General features: G+C 39.3%; 1 protein-coding gene across 5 annotated transcripts in view; it reads left to right on the plus strand.

The window, feature by feature from the left end:
• Positions 1–19,679, plus strand: part of bmpr1ba (bone morphogenetic protein receptor, type IBa) — a 68,816-nt gene that overhangs the window by 9,003 nt on the left and 40,134 nt on the right. For 2 of the 5 annotated variants that reach the window (XM_028034401.1, XM_028034407.1), the window contains exon 2: positions 11,809–11,880. The exons of 1 other annotated variant lie outside the window; for it this stretch is intronic. The gene's annotated coding sequence lies outside the window, so the exon portion shown is untranslated. Of the gene's footprint in view, positions 1–9,358; positions 9,378–11,808; positions 11,881–14,053; positions 14,071–19,679 lie in introns of those variants that run through there. 2 more of the 5 variants (XM_028034403.1, XM_028034404.1) reach the window with 2 other exon arrangements.

The raw sequence follows: 19,679 nt of genomic DNA on the forward strand, positions 1-19,679 counted from the left end.
AATTGTGTTCAAATCTACTTTTCTCTATTTTATTTTGGTCGGTTTCAGGAAAGAGGTATCTTTGTAGCAACAAAAGCTGCCCTAATGTTGGGGTTACATTAGTAAAAGATAAGGTAATGGTACGACAAAAGCCAAGTTGTCAGAGACTCCCTTTGTCCAAAGGGGAAACACAATAAAGAACACTGGGCTTTCTAGTGTTTCCCCTCGGTTCAGGTTCTAGCTAATCAGCAGTGCACACAGCCGTGACTGTTCTGTTCCAGGGGACTGGAGACGGAGTCAGGGAGGGGGTAGACAGGATGAGGGTCTGATTTGAAATGGCCACATAAGGGTGGAATGAGGTAAAGAGTGCATGTGTCTCTGACATGTGCTTCTGTGTCTTTTTTTTTTGCCAGGAGATACCCTCCAGGGGTCAAAGAGTGTTTTATTTGATTCTACATGTACATGGACAAATTTTACCAGAAGTACCGAGTCAGTTAATAAAGCAGAGTTAAGTGAGTTGTGTTTTTTGAGGTTGCGTTATAATCACTATCAGATGTCAGAGCAGAGGAGAGAGAGCAGGGAGAGAAAGAGGTGGTGTGTGTGTGTCTGAATGACAAGACAAAGACAGAAGAAGGCACATAGACAATGAAAACTAATATGGCTTCCAAAGTATGTTAATATAGACTCTGCTAATAAATATATCATTTGCTTATGTGACACTAGCGCATGGCTTTTATTTAGGATTTATGTCTGAATAAATATGTCTAATACATGTGCTTATGTTTCCTTCACATATTTCTTTAATCCTTATCTCCGTTTTTGTATATCACACGAATATATGGCAGAGCGTTCACTGTTCATAAGCAATTGTGACCTCAATATAGAAACTTGTGGGTGGTATGCTTAATTTTTGCTGCACATCAAGGTGTTTTGCAGCAATTGAGTGCTCAGGCTCTACCTCCATTAAGCAAGACTATGTTCTAATTACTGTCAGATGGTGGGCAGAGTCCTCGTGTCTGGAGCCATTTACGAGGCCTCTAGCCACCTGGAGGGGAAAAGGCAGGGAGTTGGGCAAAATCCACCCAAATAGGCTGTCCTTTGTTGTCTGAAAATGTGTAAGTTGGAAGTTACACAAGAGTTGTTCAACTCATAAATGTTTCTATGACAACTTCTACTTTTTTGTTGGTAGAGTGTGAGATGTCATCATAGTTATATCGAAAAGAATCTTGAAACATCTGATGTTGGCTAAAACAACACCATCGCATTAATGCAGTTATACAGAAAAGGCCAATGTGTTGGGCTTAACTGTCTGAGTACATAAAAGGCTGAGGTACTTTCTGAAAGTATCAAGGTCAAACATATCTATTAATTTTGAATAAGTTTTATCTTAGAAATGTTTCTCGTTCACTTTCTGTTTTAGGATCATTTATGCTTTCCAAAAATAAAAATACATGTACACTCTTTACATTTCATTGTGAAATTTGTTGAGCTACAGCGGCAGAGAGGTGTAAACACACAGCAAACAATAAAATGAGCTGATGCACACATGAATGGTGCAGTCTCCAAAAACAGACAAATACTCCACAGAAGTGCTACAATCCACTGGAGGGAGTCAACCAAAACATTTTATGGAATTAGACTTTCAGTAAAGACCGTAGATGTCAATAAAGATGGGTAAAGTGGTAAAGATGGGATGTCATAATTTAATGGGACGCCCTAAAGAAGTTGGAGGAAGATATGCTCGACTTTTTCAAACGCAGTGTTTTACGATATGTGTGGTAGTACCTGCACCAGACTCCCCCTAGTGGTCTGGACCAATCTTTTCATATTTGCAGTTTTTGCTACTTGAGGCTTTTCCCCTTTTGCTTGTATTTTCTGTGATTGTAGTGTTTTTGTTTGCATCTGTTTTGTTGAGTTTAGGTCTTGCATCAATATTCTGTGATTGCAAAGGTTCTTGTTTGCAGTATTTTCTCTTACTTTTGTATTTTGAAAATTACATCATTCATGTGTTTGCAGCGCTTTTTGCCATTTGCTGAGTGTTTGCACCTGTCGGCCACTTTATAGAGCACATCAAAAACGACATGCTCTCTGTGAATTCTTAGGTCAAATCTTTTTTCTGACCCAGCGCTAGTACATGTAATTAAGCGACGAGAACTTGCTCTCAATATATAGCATGACTTGTACTGCAGGAAATTAAGGCTAATCTGGAGGACTGTGGACAGTCTGTGGCTAAAAGGCATTCTCAAGGTGAACTGACTGAATTTAATCTGAATAGGTTTGGTATGTGTGCAGGGATCTGCTGCTTCCCTTTTTAATGGTTTCTCTCCTCTGAAGTCTCTGCATTGTTTTTATATAATGTTAGGCCATAGTTTTTTCTGGTTGCTGTGTGTTGTTACTGTTTTCTAAATGAGTTGGAAGCTAGTGAGGAGGAAGCTAAAGCACAGACGTGCATGCACTTTTAAATGTCATGCTAAAATCACAGGGCCATAAAGTGTCCCGGCCTGGTCATCTACACAGTCTAAGTGTGCAACTTTTCCCCAATCAACATCAGAAAATGCTGGCAGTTTCCAGACAGCGATCTCATGTAAATGGAGCCTTAAAGATAAGCTACCACATTGTTCTGTGGCAAAACACTAGCATTATTTTTTAACCACTGGTTTAGATATTTACTAAACAGGCATTTTTCATAGAAATCAACCTTAAATTATTAGATGTTCTGTTTTAAAACTGTCAGTGTAAAAGTTTATTAATATAAAGTTGAGTTTATATTGTGTTAAGATGTTAATAGAGACAGTTTCAAACAATAGACATAAATTTTACCTTGGAAAAAAAACGTCAGTGATTCCCTAAAAAGGAGCATGTGATGTCACACTTAGTATGCTTTGATGTGGTACTATGTATCAACGTGTTTGTTGTTTTTGAGCCATTACCAAAAAAAGAACAAAAGACAAAGAGAGAAAAGTATCTTCTAGCAAAGTGACTCAGGTTTCATGAGCAGATGATGTTTTGATCTTTGAGACATCCAACTCCATCAGTCAGCCTGTTCCTTTGCAAGTAGAAACACTCCCACATCACAGTTCATTGAGCAGAACACACTCATTTGGTTGAAGATGTCAAGAACTACACAATGAAACGCCCATAAAATCACAGTTCTTCTGAGGAACAAACACCTATTTTTCATTTTATAGTTCAAATAATTTTGGAATGATATTGTCTGAGTGTCTACGTACTATTAAACACACTAAATAGCATTCTGTCAGTGAGGATAAAATGTCAACAATTTAACCTTTCAATACAAACCTTGAGATTTTTATTTTAAATGTTTTTTTCCCTACTGTCATTAATTTAAATCTGTTTTATGATCCACTATTGTGGAATATTAAAATCTTTACAGAACACTTTTGAGACTTTTGAACAGTAAAACTGATAAATGAATAAAATTAATAATTAAGATGGCAAAACAAATAGATTAAAAGCAAAATAATGGCTGTCCCATATGTATAGAAAAATTTACCACAGATGGACTGTGAAATCGTGTGTGTGCATGGTTGTCTGTCCTGTCTGTCTCTGTGTTGCCCTGCGACAGACTGGCGACCTGTCCAGGGTGACCCCGCCTTTCACCCAGAACGTTAGCTGGAGATAGGCACCAGCACCTCCTGACCCCACTAGGGACAAGGGTGTGGACGGACGGACGGACGGACTGTGAAGTCTCACGTTCTTAGTGAAGCTTAGACATTTTTGAGTCTTTTTTGATTCACTGAGTGATCAAGGTCTTTAAGGCACTGTGTGATAGTTAAAACTAAAATGTAAAAAATATAGCACTTTTACATACCACTGTTTGTTTGTTTTTAATATTAATTCCAAAATGTTTTTAATTCTTTTAAAAAGTCCACTGAAAATTTTGAAAAAACCCCACACATTTTAAATAGGTAAATAAATGCTTATCTTAATTAATATAAAGGCAATTAGAGTACAAAATACATTACTGTCCAAAACAAAATGAAAATGTATCTTGCTGGGAGTCCTATGTACATAACATTAAATTAAAAAAAAAAAGTTTAAGTTTTGCACTTTACATCTTACAAGTTGGTCGCATTGAAATGCAAAAATGTTAAAGAGTAAACAAGTGGGTAAGGTTTGTTAAACTAGTAGGTATAATAATTTGTTTCTTTGTTTTAAGTTTCAAAGCATGCATGCAATAGAGACAAACACCTAGCACTGCTTCATGACTCCATACTGTACTTTTTTTACACCTCAAGGCGTGGTGGGTGGTCAAACAAATCATAGCAGTCCTTGACAAGTGCATGTCAGACAAAATTAGTCTAAAACAGTCAACCTTATCTGGCCTTCAACGCCAGCAGGGGTGGTCTGCAGATGCTTTGACGCTGACTGACAGAGGCAAAGGGTCGAAAATAAATGGCAATATTAGGTTATGGCATATTGAGTTGCTTATTTATTAGATATGTGACAGGGATCTCACTTATAACCAAACATAACCCAGAGAGTAAATGATAGGCAAAATTATTTATGTAGGCTTTGTGGTTTTATTATGGAATGTAAAGTTACTAAGGTGGGAGAAGCACTGCATAAGCATATAAAGCATATAAAAATTATTTAGGGGTTTATGTTTAAAGATTTTCTTTATATTGTCATTGATAAAAGTTGTTTTATAAATACTTTTCAGCAATGTAGAGACATATTACAGTTGTTGTTATAAAGTCAAGGCAAATGTTCTAAGTTTGAAATTACCCAGCATTGGTGTAGTATTTATTATTTATTATATTTTTAAACATAATTTTTCAACATTAGAGGCCTTTGTTGACAGTCACCAGACAGAAAATAGTCAAGTAGAGAAGTAGGGGTCAGACATGCAGGAAAGGTTTCAGGGTCAGGAATCAAGCCCTGGACAGATGCAATGAGGACTAGCCTCTGTTATTGGGCACTCGCTCTGTCTCTACACCACAGAATCCTCTAATGTTTTAGTTTTATGGGTGAATTTTAATGAGCAGGTCCATTTTTATGTGAAAACAACTTAAGCTTAGAAACCTAAATGGTGTCTTCTCTTGCTTTATAAATGTTAACATTTTGACTTTTCAGGATCTTTTAGTACATGTTAAAAGATCCAAGGGCAGTATTTACTCTCACAGAGTAAATATTGTCTGGTTTAAATACAAAACTTGTATGTTTACATTGACATTGTCTGTCAGAACTAGACACAATATAGATTCAAAGAGAACAGACCCAGTTTAATGTCTGTACTTAGATACAAATAAGCCACTCATCCTGCAATGATTGAACTTCAGTTCATAAAATTGAAATAATCTATATGCTATTCCCCCATCTCACTCTAAATTGGGCTTTCTTCAGTTTTGGTACAATGTTGATTTAGTATTTGTGAGAGCTGCCGCGTGTTGGGGTTCCACAGTCTGGACATTCTGCACTGGCTGCACTGCTAGGTGACATGCTATATAAATTCAACTTGTATGATTGCTTGTGTGTGTTTTTTACAATGTGGGTGGGGTCTATGTGTGTGTTCTAGTGAATGTGGGTGTGCGTGAGAGAGCGAGCAAGAGCAAGAAACCAGTTAACAGAAGTTCCTCAGTGATGTTATGTGTGAGTGCAGGGTAAAAGGCCAGGTATGCTGAGTGACTGCCACATTACCCATAAGCATGAATCAATCTTCTGTTCAGACATTTAGTTATTTACAGGCTCACATGAATTTGATCATGTGTTTTCTTGTAATGGTTTTCTAGAATTTCCTAAAGCTTCTGAGGCAGCACTGTTTCACTGGACAAGACTGGTTAGTGTCTGCAGCTGAGAATGAGGAAAAAAATACAAAAATTAAGAATGGAGGACCAATAATCATTCTGAATTTTACAATATTATAAATGCAGTAATTTTGCTTTTGTAATCCATGTTATGTGTTTTTCCCTTTACATTGACTTATAATAATTATAGCCTCAATAAATTAGACTGAATTAGGCATATATGTTTTGCCACAAAAGGCTTGAGGATGTTCCATAGACCTAGTGATCGACAGAACCACAAAAACTCTAACATTTGCGGCATGGACAACAATTGCAACTGAATCTAATGTCACATTTCCTACTGCATTGTGGCTAATGTGTTGTGTGTGTCAAACAAGATCTGTGAATGAGAGTCACACGGTGTGTGAATAAAGATGAGCTGCATGAGACTTTTTACAGGAATGACAGATCGTAGGACTGAGCTTTGGTGTTTTTACTAAAGGCTGCATTAAAGCTACAGTAAGGTAGTCTTTATTGACATCAAAATAAGGTCAACTCTTTCATAGCATGGAAAGGCCAAAACATATATTTGCACTAAGATGACGGATTGCTTCACACATTTTTGAATGTCTTAAATTGCACATAATCTCTTCTGCATTACTATTATTACTTTATATTTGTTTGTCTGAAATGGGTCAGTTTGGAAATTGAGACCTCATATCTCAATGAGATTTCTTGTGTCCAAAGCTCAAATAGTTAAAACAAGTAATGAATTAGAAAACTGTATTACTAAAAGGATATCCCTAAGACTGTGGCAGGAATCTTAGAGGAGAAAATTGGTCAAGTTGTATCTTAGTTGTATCTACATTCATTATATATCCTGGGTAAAGGTAGGTCTTAAAAGATAGAAGTAAAAATGTTGCTTAAAAAAGCAAAATCATGTTTATGCTTATTTCTTACATTCACTGTAACTTTATCAGAAAATTGTCCGCTTATCACTTGTACTGCTCTCTCCATCCTTCTATCCATCTCTGTTAATTGTTTGACAACAGCATCTAAGTGGTATCAAAAAGCAACACATCACCATTCATTAGACAAGTTATGTAGATGATTTGACACAAGGTCAGAATCACTTTACCCAAAAAATATAGAACAAATAAACTTTTCACACACTACTTTGAGACTGATTGTAGCAGCGATGTCAGAGTTATAGCCAGGTGCTGTAATATGTTGTGGAGCTTGATACGGTCACCATGGAAACCCTGAGTTGTTGAACGCTGGAACAGGTCCAGGATGCAGTGTTAAAAACTAAACATTATTTCAGCTTGTGGAAAAAAAACATATATGAAAAATATCTCCCTCCTGTTATGCCACTGAGACAAGAAACCCGTTTTAAAAATCCTTGTGGATATTGCTAGACAATAATGATATCAGCAGTGTTTGCTTAAGAAAGTAATTTTTAGCATAAAACTGCTCTGAACGCAATGCTTCTATTGTCCTGGTGATAATAAATATTTCACTGCATTATAATTTTTAAGCTTTTTTTTAAAAAAAAAAACAAAAAAGAAACATTCTCATAAACCTTCAGTGAGACTTATAAGCAAATCTAGACCTCAATGCATTGCTCACAAACCAAACAAGAATTTAGGAGCTGCCCATCCTGCAAGAGAGGAAAAATACACACACTGGCAAAGGTTTATGGGAAATCATAATGTGTAATTGTATATAGCTGAGAACATTTTGGTAATTTACAGCCAAATCTCAAAGTACTATTGCTGCATAGTGAAAAAAGTTTACTACCATATTGATTTAAAGGGTTGCAGGAGGGAGGTAAATTTGACTTTGAAACATAGCTGTATCTGACGCCTTGAAACTAGCCTCTGTCTCTTTAAAAAACCCCTACTCTTTCCAACACTCTCTCTTCAGCACGTCATCACAACCATGCTTCTACATGCTTTCCAATTATGTAGTTTACAGCCTTTGTTTGGAGTGTTGTAGTTTATCTGATGAACTCAACAGTCACACAAATTCAAAAGGTGTTTGGGAATTGCTGCTGCCACTAGTCTGGAGGGGTTGTGTGGGAGGGATGTGGGGGAGAGGTGCTCTGTGTGGCTGGAGCTTGGCTGACGACTGCAGCTCCAAGGAGGAGCTTTGGCTAAATAGGTGGCGCATTTTATTAGTGGGCATTAAGGCATTGCTGCCATGGGAGATTCAAAGATTCCTCACACATGTGTCAATGAATCAAAGCCACACTCTGGGTATGTGTTTGATGAGGGAATGACATTCTAACATGATTTACAGCTCAACAAAGTTAACTTTGCATAATAATGTACCCGCTGCAGAAGTTATTTTGTACCAGAAGTACAAAGTAACTGTCAATTTGGTTTGATCAGGGGTAATAATTTTGCATTTATTACCAGGCTGAAATGGGGATTTAAACATGATGTGTCCACCATAAGCATAACTGGGTTTAGTGTTTATCCTAATCATTAGCTCCGTGTGTTGACGATTAACATACACCTTGCAGTTGTTTTTTTTTTTTAAATTTGTCTGTATCCACAAGCTTCAGTCTGCATCTAACATGAGTGTATCTAATATTCTCTTATATTACCCAAATTACATTACTGATGCATCATCTTGTATCACAATAGATCATGAAACACTTTGAAGGACATATGTGGCTTTAGAATATCTGCACAAGACTTTTCATTGCAAGCTGTTGGATTTCTCCAGTCACCCGATCCGTCCATGTTTTTGTTGCCTATTGTAAAGCTGAAAGCGAGTTGACAGATTGTAGTAACTAAGTGAAAGAAAGGATTGGGGTAGTAATCTGTCTCACTGATCCTTTTTGAAAGAACCAACTGTTTGGGATACAGCCATGACATGTCTGCTCCTGAAGGCTGACCTGTAAGCTGATACCTCTAGTGGCATTTTCTGCCATCGCCGCCGCAACTCGGATCAGACAAAGCTATCCAACACATTTGGTACCATAGCTGGTTCTAAAGGTTGTTTAAATCAGCTGTTTAAAAAAAAATTATTCATTATCTTACTTGTATTTCTATTACTTTTCAGTGTAGCCTTTTGGCAAGACATTTTCTGTCTATGTGTTACTTTTCTCTGCTGGTCAGGTCAGGTTAAGCCAGGGGTCAGCAACCCGCGGCTCCAGAGCCGCTTGCGGCTTTTTAGAGCTGCCCTAGTGGCTCTCTGGAGCTTTTTAAAAAATGTTTGAAAATGGAAGAAGATTTTGAATTTTTTTTTTTTTTGATTTAATATGGTTTCTGTAGGAGGACAAACATGACACAATCATTCTTAACGTTTTCCAATGCTATAAAAATGTGTAGAATAAATATTAAATTTCAACTTTTCTGTCAAGATTTGCATCATAGCCTGTGATGCGTTTCTTTCAGATGGGCGGGGTGCGAGGCAGGTGGCTGTTGTAAACAAACCAACGGGTGTGTGGTGGGCCATGGATAGCAAAGGGGAAAAGAGAAAAATAGCCGAGAAGAGATTTTACAATTCTTGGACCGAATCATTTGCATTCATTGCCAATGCGGGAAGGATTACATGAATGTTTGCTCTGTAGCGAGAAGTTGTCAAATAACGAAAAGAGTACCGTACTTTCCGGACTATAGAGCATACCTTACTATATTTGTAAGTACCTTACAAATTGTTTTGAAAATAACTCATAAGTCGCACCGGGCTATAAGCCACATGGTTCAAAGCGTGGGGACAAAGTAGCGGCTTATAGTCTGAAAAATACGTTAATGTGCAAAGACATTTTCAGGGAAATGAAACGCTGCCGCGTCAAGATACACTTAGCGATATTATTGTGTTTTGTTGCACAAGTCCGAGGATGGCTGCGTGTCAAAAGAGAAGAAGATGCTGCTATGTCTTACCATTGCACTGACTTGCTTGGCATTTGCACAGAAATCAAACTTAAACTGTATTAATTTAATTTTATATACCTTACATTTTCAAAAGGCTGCTGTTTTATTTTATAACTACAGGTTGCATTTTATTGCACTCTGTTTGCCCAGACAAGGGGCACGTTATGCACGTTCCATTTAGTTGTTTTTTCGGTCACACACTTTACGGTGATTATTTACAAGGAGCGATTGTCGTTATGCAAACTGCATTTTGAAGCAGATTTTCCGAGTTCCAAAAAGAAAAAAAATTACCCTTTCCCTGTCGATCTTCATAATAAAAATGACATCAAAAATCAGATTCCTTTATTGCATTTCTTTGATTTTATCAATGCAACGAAACACAATACATTAATATTGTAACAGAAGGTAAACGTAAAGCACCATTGTATAACAGTCACGTGGTGCGTCATTTTCCTGGCTTAACTTGACCTGACCTGCAGAGAAAAGTAACAAACACAGAAAAATGTCTTGCCAAAAGGCTACACTGAAAAGTAATAGAAATACAAGTAAGATAATGAATAGACGCACAGCAGGGAAAATAAACATTTAATCATGAATGCTAATTATGTATTAGTCATTTTGATAATAGGCTAATATAGATAATATAAACATTTAAAGCTTATTTTGCCTTCATTATAAATCTTATATAAGGCTTTTAAGTTTTTGCGGCTCCAGACAGATTTGATTTTTGTTTTTTTGATCCAAAATGGCTCTTTCAACATGTTGGGTTGTCGACCCCTGGGTTAAGCAGTAAACAGATAGAATTACTTTGTTTAAGATCTTCTAGTATAAACAAAGATTGACTTGTTCATTTTTGTGTAATGCAGGACCTGGTAGATACCTTCAGTCTAAGCTGTGCAACAATTTTCCTTGATACTGATATCTTCAAGTTTTAGATTAATCTAAGTTGATATACAGTCTGAGTTCACCCTCTTTTAAACAAATGTTCTCTGTCCTTGGAGCAGAACTGCTGCCAAGATGAATCTGTGTATTTAATTTTATCCAGTAAATCTCCCTTTCTTCTTGAAGTCAAGTTTGATGTGTCAGTTGTTATCTTTTCTAAGTTTGCCATCAAACTTATGTTTTTTTTTATATAAGTGTAACATTTTAAAATTAATCAGTATTTTTGTCTTAATTTACTCAAGGTTCATGTTCTGTGTGGTGATTATTAAAGCATGGCAGGTTTTACGACTCCCAGGATTAGATTTCATTGCAACTATGTGAGCTAAAAGAATCATTATCCTGGACGTTTTTGACCCACAGCAATTACTAGTGTCATTTTCTTCATCGTTAAATGGATGACACTTTTACAAGGGTAAATGTATGGCTTTTCTTTTTTCCCCCTTAACTAGTTGTGGTTTCAACGATGTATTAAAATCTGTAGAGGCTTTGATTTATGTAAGATCTGCTTATTTTAACACCTAGCGTGAATTAACCCCTTTGTCAAATTGTGGTTCTGACTACAGGCTATTACATTAGCAACATACCACAGACAGGGACACAACTCACACACGCACACGCACACAGTGGACTGGTTTATAGGGTGCCAATAAAAAGCAACGCTGTGCGAAATGAATCCAATGTGAATTACAGTTTTTCTAAAGCTGTGTTTTCTTAGAGATGAAGAAATGGACCCGCCCAGAGAGTTATGGTTATTGAAGGAATTTAGAGTTGAGCTTATTTTTCCAATTCCACAAGTGGGAATCTGTTAGGCCTGACCCTTCACTCACTTTATCCTTTCTAATGAATTTGGAGTCCAAAAACTGCAATAATTTTTTCTTTGGATATTGTGATTTACACCAAAAGCACGCAAAATATACCCGTTAGGTTAATTGTTGATTCTACATTGCACTTGGTGTTAGCATGGATGGTTGTTGGCCTTGAGATGTTCCGGGTGTGCACTGCGTCATCTGTTGAATGCCAGTATAGACTACAGCTCCTCTGTGACCTTGAACAGGATTACGTGGCTACAGTAAATGAGTGAGGGAGTTTAGACTGATTTGAAAGAGACCAGCTGTGTTATTTGTTACAGTAGGAATCATGTTTATGTTCTTTTCAGTTTCTTTTTTTTTCAGAAGTAATGGCTGCATGAAAGCTGCAGTTTGTTCACAAAAGCCTTGTGTAATTTCTCCCAATTGTTGTGACATTGTGTGCAGGTATTGTTCAGCTGCGTGACCAAACTCTTCTGTGTAAGTTGAACCTAGCCAACGTCAACCCATCACTTCCAGGTAAGAAGAAAATGTATTGTATGCAAGGAAATTTTATTTGATCAGCACATTTAAGTAGAATTCATAATACCAAGAATGCTGAACATAATTTATAAAAACGTTAAAAAATAAATAGGAAAATTAAACTAAAGCGAATATCACACACCAAGAAACAGTTGTGCAACAAATAAACAATTTGGGAGAATAAGAGTCCCAGTACCAAGGCATCACTTTTACTAGCACTATGAACAGAAAAGACAATTCAGGAAAGGAACAAGACAACATCGAAAGCTCTGCTTTCTCTGCACATTTTTACTTTCAGAAGGCAGAGGATAAATTGTATTGGTCAGTAAAACATAAAATATTGACCAAAGTTACATATTTTTTGGAATGGAGGTGAATAGAAAAAAATATTTTAAGTTCTTTGAAATGAAAACGTAATTAATGAACATAATCCTTTTATGCTGCTTATTTGATAATGTCTTAAAATGTGCATGTAATATCTTTCCAATATAAAATCAATGTAGCATGAAAAACAAAATCTCTCTGAAAGCAGAAGAATAAATAGATTTTACAGATTTACTGACTGCTGTACTTTTCTATTAAATTGTTGCTCTGTGTAAATGCTCTTTGCACGTTCCATTTTGTAATGCATTACTATCATGGAAGATTTTGAGCTTTAGTCACAGTTCATTACTGAGGTAACTGGAGAAGTTTATTTCCATGATGTAAAATACCACCTGACGCATTCACAAACACACAAGTGGTGAAAGAAATGTGCATGTGAACTTGCATGTGTAGTCTCAGGTGTGCTGAGAACAGCATCTTTCAGCATGACGAGGCTCTAACCTGAAAACAACTGGAGGGTGAGGAGCAGGGCCAGTGTAATGATGTGTAAATGTAAATAAGAGAGATGAGGGAAGGTGCTGCTAGCGAGCTCATGAAAAGACTTGAAAAAAACCTTTCCAGTTGTTTCCATTGCATCTGACTCCAAGGACTCCTGCTGTGTAGATGTTGCTATGAGCCAATCTGGACACAAACCTTCTGTTTAACTGATATGTACTGTATGTTTCTACTGTTTATTGCTCCAGCAGCTATAAACTATTATTTTTCTAGTTAAACAAGCACAAAATTTTGTAGCCTGAAGTTAATTAAAACAGTTATATGATTAAAAAAAATATTATAGGTTTTGTCTGTTCTGTCTCAAAAGATGAAAAAGACAACTGGTCAAAACAGGAATCACAACCATAATCAATGGATAAATGATATAATAAAATAATATTCTGAAACTTAAAAAAAGTTTGGCTGTTTATGATTGTACTCATCAAAAACATTGAATTGGTTGAGATGATAAAATTATATGCAGTAGATAAGTGCTTGAAGCTTTTTTTTCTTTTTCTTTTTTTTTTTTTTTAACAGAAAATAAAAAATCTTTTAACTAAATGAAAATAAAAGGATGATTTGGGAAGATATTTTTCTCTTAGGGCCACATAATCCACCGTGATTGTTGTCCAGGGCTGGACCATTGAACTAACACAACTTTTCCAAGTATTTACAACTTTACATTTGTTATTTGTAAAATGAGATGCAATTTCTTAATTTCATTCATTGCTACAAAGATCCTCATAGAATGGCAAGCTATTGAAAATAAAAACCTGCTTGCCAAAATGAAAGGGGCCTATTCAGACAGGTCAACAGAATTAACACTTTATGGATGTGTAATTTCAATTTTTAAGAAAGCAGCCATTAAATGCTTTTTTTTTTTTACTTTGACAGTCATTGATGGACTTCAGATTCCTACATTGAGAAATGAAAGGCAAATTTCTGATTACAGAGTTCTTATCAATTTGAACTAACTTTATTTTATTTAAAAGTTGACCCCAAAATTGACAAAATTATCCAAATTGTGTTTGTATGTTAGTTGAAGTACATTTGTTCATACTGCTGCTTCAGCAAACCTTTGCCCTTCAGCAGCAGTGCAAAGTAGTTTGTGTCCCAACACTCTAAGCAGGAGTCTTTGTGATTATCCCTGTTTGGGATTGAGCAGACTTCTAAATAAATTGCTGCAGCTCCCAAGTTTTACCAGAAAGGAACTGTATTCACAGCTGTACAGTCAGGACTCGAGTGAAAGCAGAATGCACGATTGGTTGGAAGTGTTGTGTTCACTTCTAAAACTGCAGTAATGTGGTTAAAGGCGAAGCTTAGCTGCAGGTAATGGCTTTTATAAATGGTATTATGTCTCATTTACATTTTCACATTACTGATCCTCCCTCTGAGTCTTCTCACTCTTCATATGTGCACACTAAAATGTTTGACTAAAACATGTCTGCTCTGACCTTGAGGGTGTTAGCAGTGTTGACGTTTGTTTGGAAGGCGATTCAGTTCTTCAGATTGCTGCCAGGTTGCATGGGTTGAGATCAAAAGAAAGAATTTCTTCCTGGGTGACGCTGAGAGAGCTTTGTGTTTATTCTAAAACTGACTGTCTCAATGTTAGTGTTTCTGTCTATCTTTGGTTTTGACTCCCTTCCTTGCTACAGTATGTGTGCTGTTGTCTGCACAGCTGTCTTTTTGTGACTCGTGCCTAACATTTGAATTCCAGTTAATGTTTTATTTTTTACCTCTCTGAGGTGACCTGAAGTTGTGTAGCTTAGCTTTAGGAAGACAAAGAAAAAGAATTGGAGGTTTTTATTTTAGAGGTAGACTGTGAACATTTATTTTTATATTACACTGTCAGCCCTGTGTAGATTAATATGGACTGACAGCATCTGGAAAATCTTGTGTGATTTTCAATTGAAGGCAAGTTTGCAGGAACTGCTGATTGCTCAATTTCTCTCTATTTGTTTGGCTTAGGAACACCTCTTTAAACCACAGCCAGCTCAAAATCTTTGCAAAACATGCAAAGTTGGTCTTTGTGGTTTGGAGTGTTTTGCACCTGTCTCTCATAATTCATTGTGTTCATTTTAACACAACAAGTCTGGTCAGGATGAAGTGATTTGTGCTTTTCATTTCTGGCCGCAAAACAGGCTGTTTAACACCACACAGGTGGAGAGCAGAAACACAATATGAGGTCATGTGAACTAAGTTACAGTACTGAAAAAATCCTGTTCACACAATGTATAAAATGACATTTCTTTAAACTTACAACATGATTAATTTAGTAATAGTTTGACTGCCCTGTCATTAGGTAGGATGCTCCAAGTTGTGCCTGCAGAACTGAGGAATTCATGTACTTGGATAGTTGCGAGGTCCCTCCACTCCCCCAGGGATGTGTTTTGTTTTGCTGTTCTCCACTGCAGCTAGATGAATGGACACATGGAGAGCTGGGGGAGGAGGAGACCATTGGACATGTTAAAGGACACCTGTGGGGCTTTGTGGGGCCTCCTCATGATGGACGTGGTTCCGCTTCAGGTGGCAGTAATTTCTCTAAGCCGTTGGGGAGGAGCAGTGCAGTGGCATTTTGTGCCTGTGTGTGCATGCACTTACCATTTGTTGGTCAGTCAGAAAGACAGACACCCAGATAAATGGATTATTGTTTCTCTTATTGGTGAATTTTGCAGGGTCTGCATAGCATTCACTGTGTGTTAGCCGTGGACTTCCACATATTCACAGATGAGGAAGCCGTGAGAACTTTATTGGTTATTCTAGAAGATCGGCCTATGACATTTAATAACAAGCTCGTCTGAAGCAACATGTGATCCTCCGCAGTATCAGGGAAACAGATGAGGCCCTGAACCAGTAAAGCACAACTTCACTTACACAGACACACAAGCCGGCGCACATTTGCCTGTAACTCAGCCTTCAACAATAGCACATTTGTCCAACAGCTGATCTCCATATGATAAGGGATAAAAGAATATTAGGCAGAACACCCACACACACGCACGATTATGTCCACAGATGGTTATCGTATTTACATAATCATTAGTTGTGGGTGAAACTCTGTCACGATCTGTGTGGTGTTCCCTGTGGTATTAAAAGCAATTACTGTTTCAAAGATAGAATTGTTCACACATATATAGTGCACATATGTGAATGTATGCATGTGAATAGAGGAATTCAGCCAAGTACTGGGGAGCAATAAAGTTGCCATTACTAAGAGGCCATTCTGTTTTTTAGAATACACTAAATGAAAATTGTGCAGCTTTCTTTCATCCCTACTTTTATAGAAAATAATTCTGGACCCTGAGTAGTTTTCTGCTATTAGTACTGGCAAAGTTCTGCTTATTTGCCGATCCAGGTGTTTTATTTGGTTTGTTTGACCTTCTTTTAACTTTTGTACCACAATAACTAGAACATAGCAAAATTTTAAAGCATCAAATAAGTTGCTGTCTTCATTATACTGATGGATTTCTCTTTGTCAGAGCAGAGCGAGAATGACTCATGGCTAAAACTCCTGCTGTTAGATGGCTTTGTAACAATCAAATTGAAGCTATTTCACTTTAGGAGAATGGGAGTTTCTCTGCTCTATAATGACCTGCAGGAACTTGTATTCACTAACATAAATTTATGCCTGGAACAATTAGGTTTTTCTTTTTGATGGATTCTTGCATTCTGAGTAGTAGGCGGGTAGGTTTTTGGGATCAATATACTCTATGCCTACAATACAATACAATCTACTACTTAAGAAAGCAAAACAAAATGCCTTGTGCATTATTATAATGCATTTTATTTTTAAGTTAAAAAGAAAGCCTGATGAAGTTGTACAATATTATTTTGTGCTAAAATGATCTAAAATCTTTTTGGATTGGTAGACACATCAAACTGTTTTTCAGATCTGATGCTCATTTGTTTCTTTTTAGGGTTCCTTTCTACAACTTCATCTTTTATATTTATTCCCACTTAGTTTCCTTATGCCAAGTGTTAGCTAATACCATATTATCAGCATAAATTTATCAAGATACATTTTTGTATCGCAATCTGATCTTTGGTTGCCTTTTTGTCACAAAGAAGTACCATTCTTAATGATTGGCAGCACCAGTGAAAATGTACAAAAAAATAGATGAAAATGAATTAAATTTTTAATTACAGGAGCATACTCCCTTACTTGAACCTTATGAGAGGATCCATGTACTTTAAGTGAACTTTTATTTTTACTGATCTAAGTCAATATTTTAAACATATATGTCAATTTAGTTGGTTTATATTAAATATTCTGGTATTTCAAATACTTCACCATATACTCTAAAAAAGATTGATGTCCTCTGTCCATGCACTTATTAAAGTCCCCTAAACTTCAGCAAATCCTTTATATTTATGTTTGTGATGGTAAGACTTAGGTTTTTTGAAGAATGATTGAAAAGTACAATTTTCTGTCATGTTGTATTTATAGTCAATAGAAGCAGAAGTCTTAAATTACTTAAATAAAAGTTCTTATATTCTCAGATTAAATCCAAGTGGGATTTTCCCCCCCTACTTCATCCATCCATCCATCCATCTTCTTCCGCTTATCCGAGGTCGGGTCGCGGGGGTAGCAGCTTCAGAAGGGAGGCCCAGACTTCCCTCTCCCCAGCCACTTCTTCCAGCTCCTCCGGGGGAATCCCGAGGCGTTCCCAGGCCAGCCGAGAGACATAGTCCCTCCAGCGTGTCCTGGGTCTTCCCCGGGGCCTCCTCCCGGTGGGACGTGCCCGGAACACCTCACCAGGGAGGCGTCCAGGAGGCATCCTGACCAGATGCCCAAGCCACCTCAACTGGCTCCTCTCGATGTGAAGGAGCAGCGGCTCTACTCTGAGTCCCTCCCGGATGACTGAGCTTCTCACCCTATCTCTAAGGGAGAGCCCAGCCACCCTACGGAGAAAACCCATTTCGGCCGCTTGTATCCGCGATCTCGTTCTTTCGGTCATGACCCAAAGCTCATGACCATAGATGAGGGTGGGAACGTAGATCGACCGGTAAATCGAGAGCTTCGCTTTTTGGCTCAGCTCTCTCTTCACCACGACGGACCGGTACAGCGCCCGCTTGACAGCAGACGCTGCGCCAATCCGCCTGTCGATCTCCCGCTCCCTTCTTCCCCCATTCGTGAACAAGATCCCGAGATACTTAAACTCCTCCACTTGGGGCAGGACACCCCCCCTGACCCGGAGAAGGCACTCTACCCTTTTCCGGCTCAAGACCATGGCCTCGGATTTGGAGGCACTGATCCCCATCCCGGCCGCTTCACACTCGGCTGCGAACCGATCCAGCGAGAGCTGCAGATCACGATCTGATGAAGCCAAAAGGACCACATCGTCTGCGAAAAGCAGAGATGAGATCCTAAGGCCACCAAATCGGATCCCCTCAACACCTTGGCTGCGCCTAGAAATTCTGTCCATGAAAGTGATGAACAGAATCGGTGACAAAGGGCAGCCCTGGCGGAGTCCAACTCTCACCGGAAACGAGCCCGACTTACTGCCGGCAATGCGGACCAGACTCTGACACCGGTCATACAGGGACCTGACAGCCCGTATCAAAGGGCCCGGTACCCCATACTCCCGGAGAACCCCCCACAGGGCTCCCCGAGGGACGCGGTCGAACGCCTTCTCCAAGTCCACAAAACACATGTAGACTGGTTGGGCGAACTCCCATGCACCCTCCAGGACCCTGCTGAGGGTGTAGAGCTGGTCCAGTGTTCCACGACCAGGACGAAAACCACACTGCTCTTCCTGAATCCGAGGTTCGACTATCCGACGGACCCTCCTCTCCAGGACCCCTGAATAGACCTTGCCAGGGAGGCTTAAGAGTGTGACCCCTCTATAATTGGAGCACACCCTCCGGTCCCCCTTCTTGAACAGGGGGACCACCACCCCAGTCTGCCAATCCAGGGGAACTGCCCCCGATGTCCATGCGATATTGCAGAGTCACGTCAACCAACACAACCCTACAACATCCAGAGCCTTAAGGAACTCCGGGCGGATCTCATCCACCCCCGGGGCCCTGCCACCAAGGAGCTTTTTAACCACCTCGGCGACCTCGCCCCCAGAGATTGGAGAGCCCAACCCAGAGTCCCCAGGCTCCGCTTCCTCAGTGGAAGGCATGTTGGTGGGATTGAGGAGGTCTTCGAAGTACTCTGCCCACCGGCCCACAACGTCCCGAGTTGTGGGCCGGTGGGCAGAGTACGGAGATGGGAGTTAAAGCTCCGTCTCACAGGGGATTCCGCCAGACGTTCCCAGCAGACCCTCACAACACGTTTGGGCCTGCCAGGTCTGACCGGCTTTCGCCCCCACCACCGGAGCCAACTCACCACCAGGTAGTGGTCAGTGGACAGCTCCGCACCTCTCTTCACCCGAGTGTCCAAGACATACGGCCGCAGATCCGATGAAACGATGACAAAGTCGATCATCGAACTGCGGCCTAGGGTGTCCTGGTGCCAAGTGCACATATGGACACCCTTATGCTTGAACATGGTGTTCGTTATGGACAATCCATGGCGAGCACAGAAGTCCAGCAACAGAACACCGCTCGAGTTCAGGTCGGGTGGGCCGTTCCTCCCAACCACGCCCCTCCAGGTCTCACTGTCGTTGCCCACGTGAGCGTTGAAGTCCCCCAGCAGAACAAGGGAGTCCCCAGGAGGAGCACTCTCCAGTACCCCCTCTAAGGACTCCAAAAAGGGTGGGTAATCTGAACTGTCGTTCGGCCCGTAAGCACAAACGACAGTCAGAACCCGTCCCCCCACCCGTAGGCGGAGGGATGCTACCCTCTCGTTCACCGGGGTAAACCCCAACGTACAGGCGCCGAGATGGGGAGCAACAAGTATGCCCACTCCTGCCCGACGTCTCTCTCCCTGGGCAACTCCAGAGTGGAAGTATGTCCAGCCCCTCTCAAGGAGACTGGTTCCAGAACCAGAG

Source organism: Xiphophorus couchianus, chromosome 12 (genome assembly GCF_001444195.1).
Source record: "Xiphophorus couchianus chromosome 12, X_couchianus-1.0, whole genome shotgun sequence".
NCBI lineage: Eukaryota > Metazoa > Chordata > Actinopteri > Cyprinodontiformes > Poeciliidae > Xiphophorus > Xiphophorus couchianus.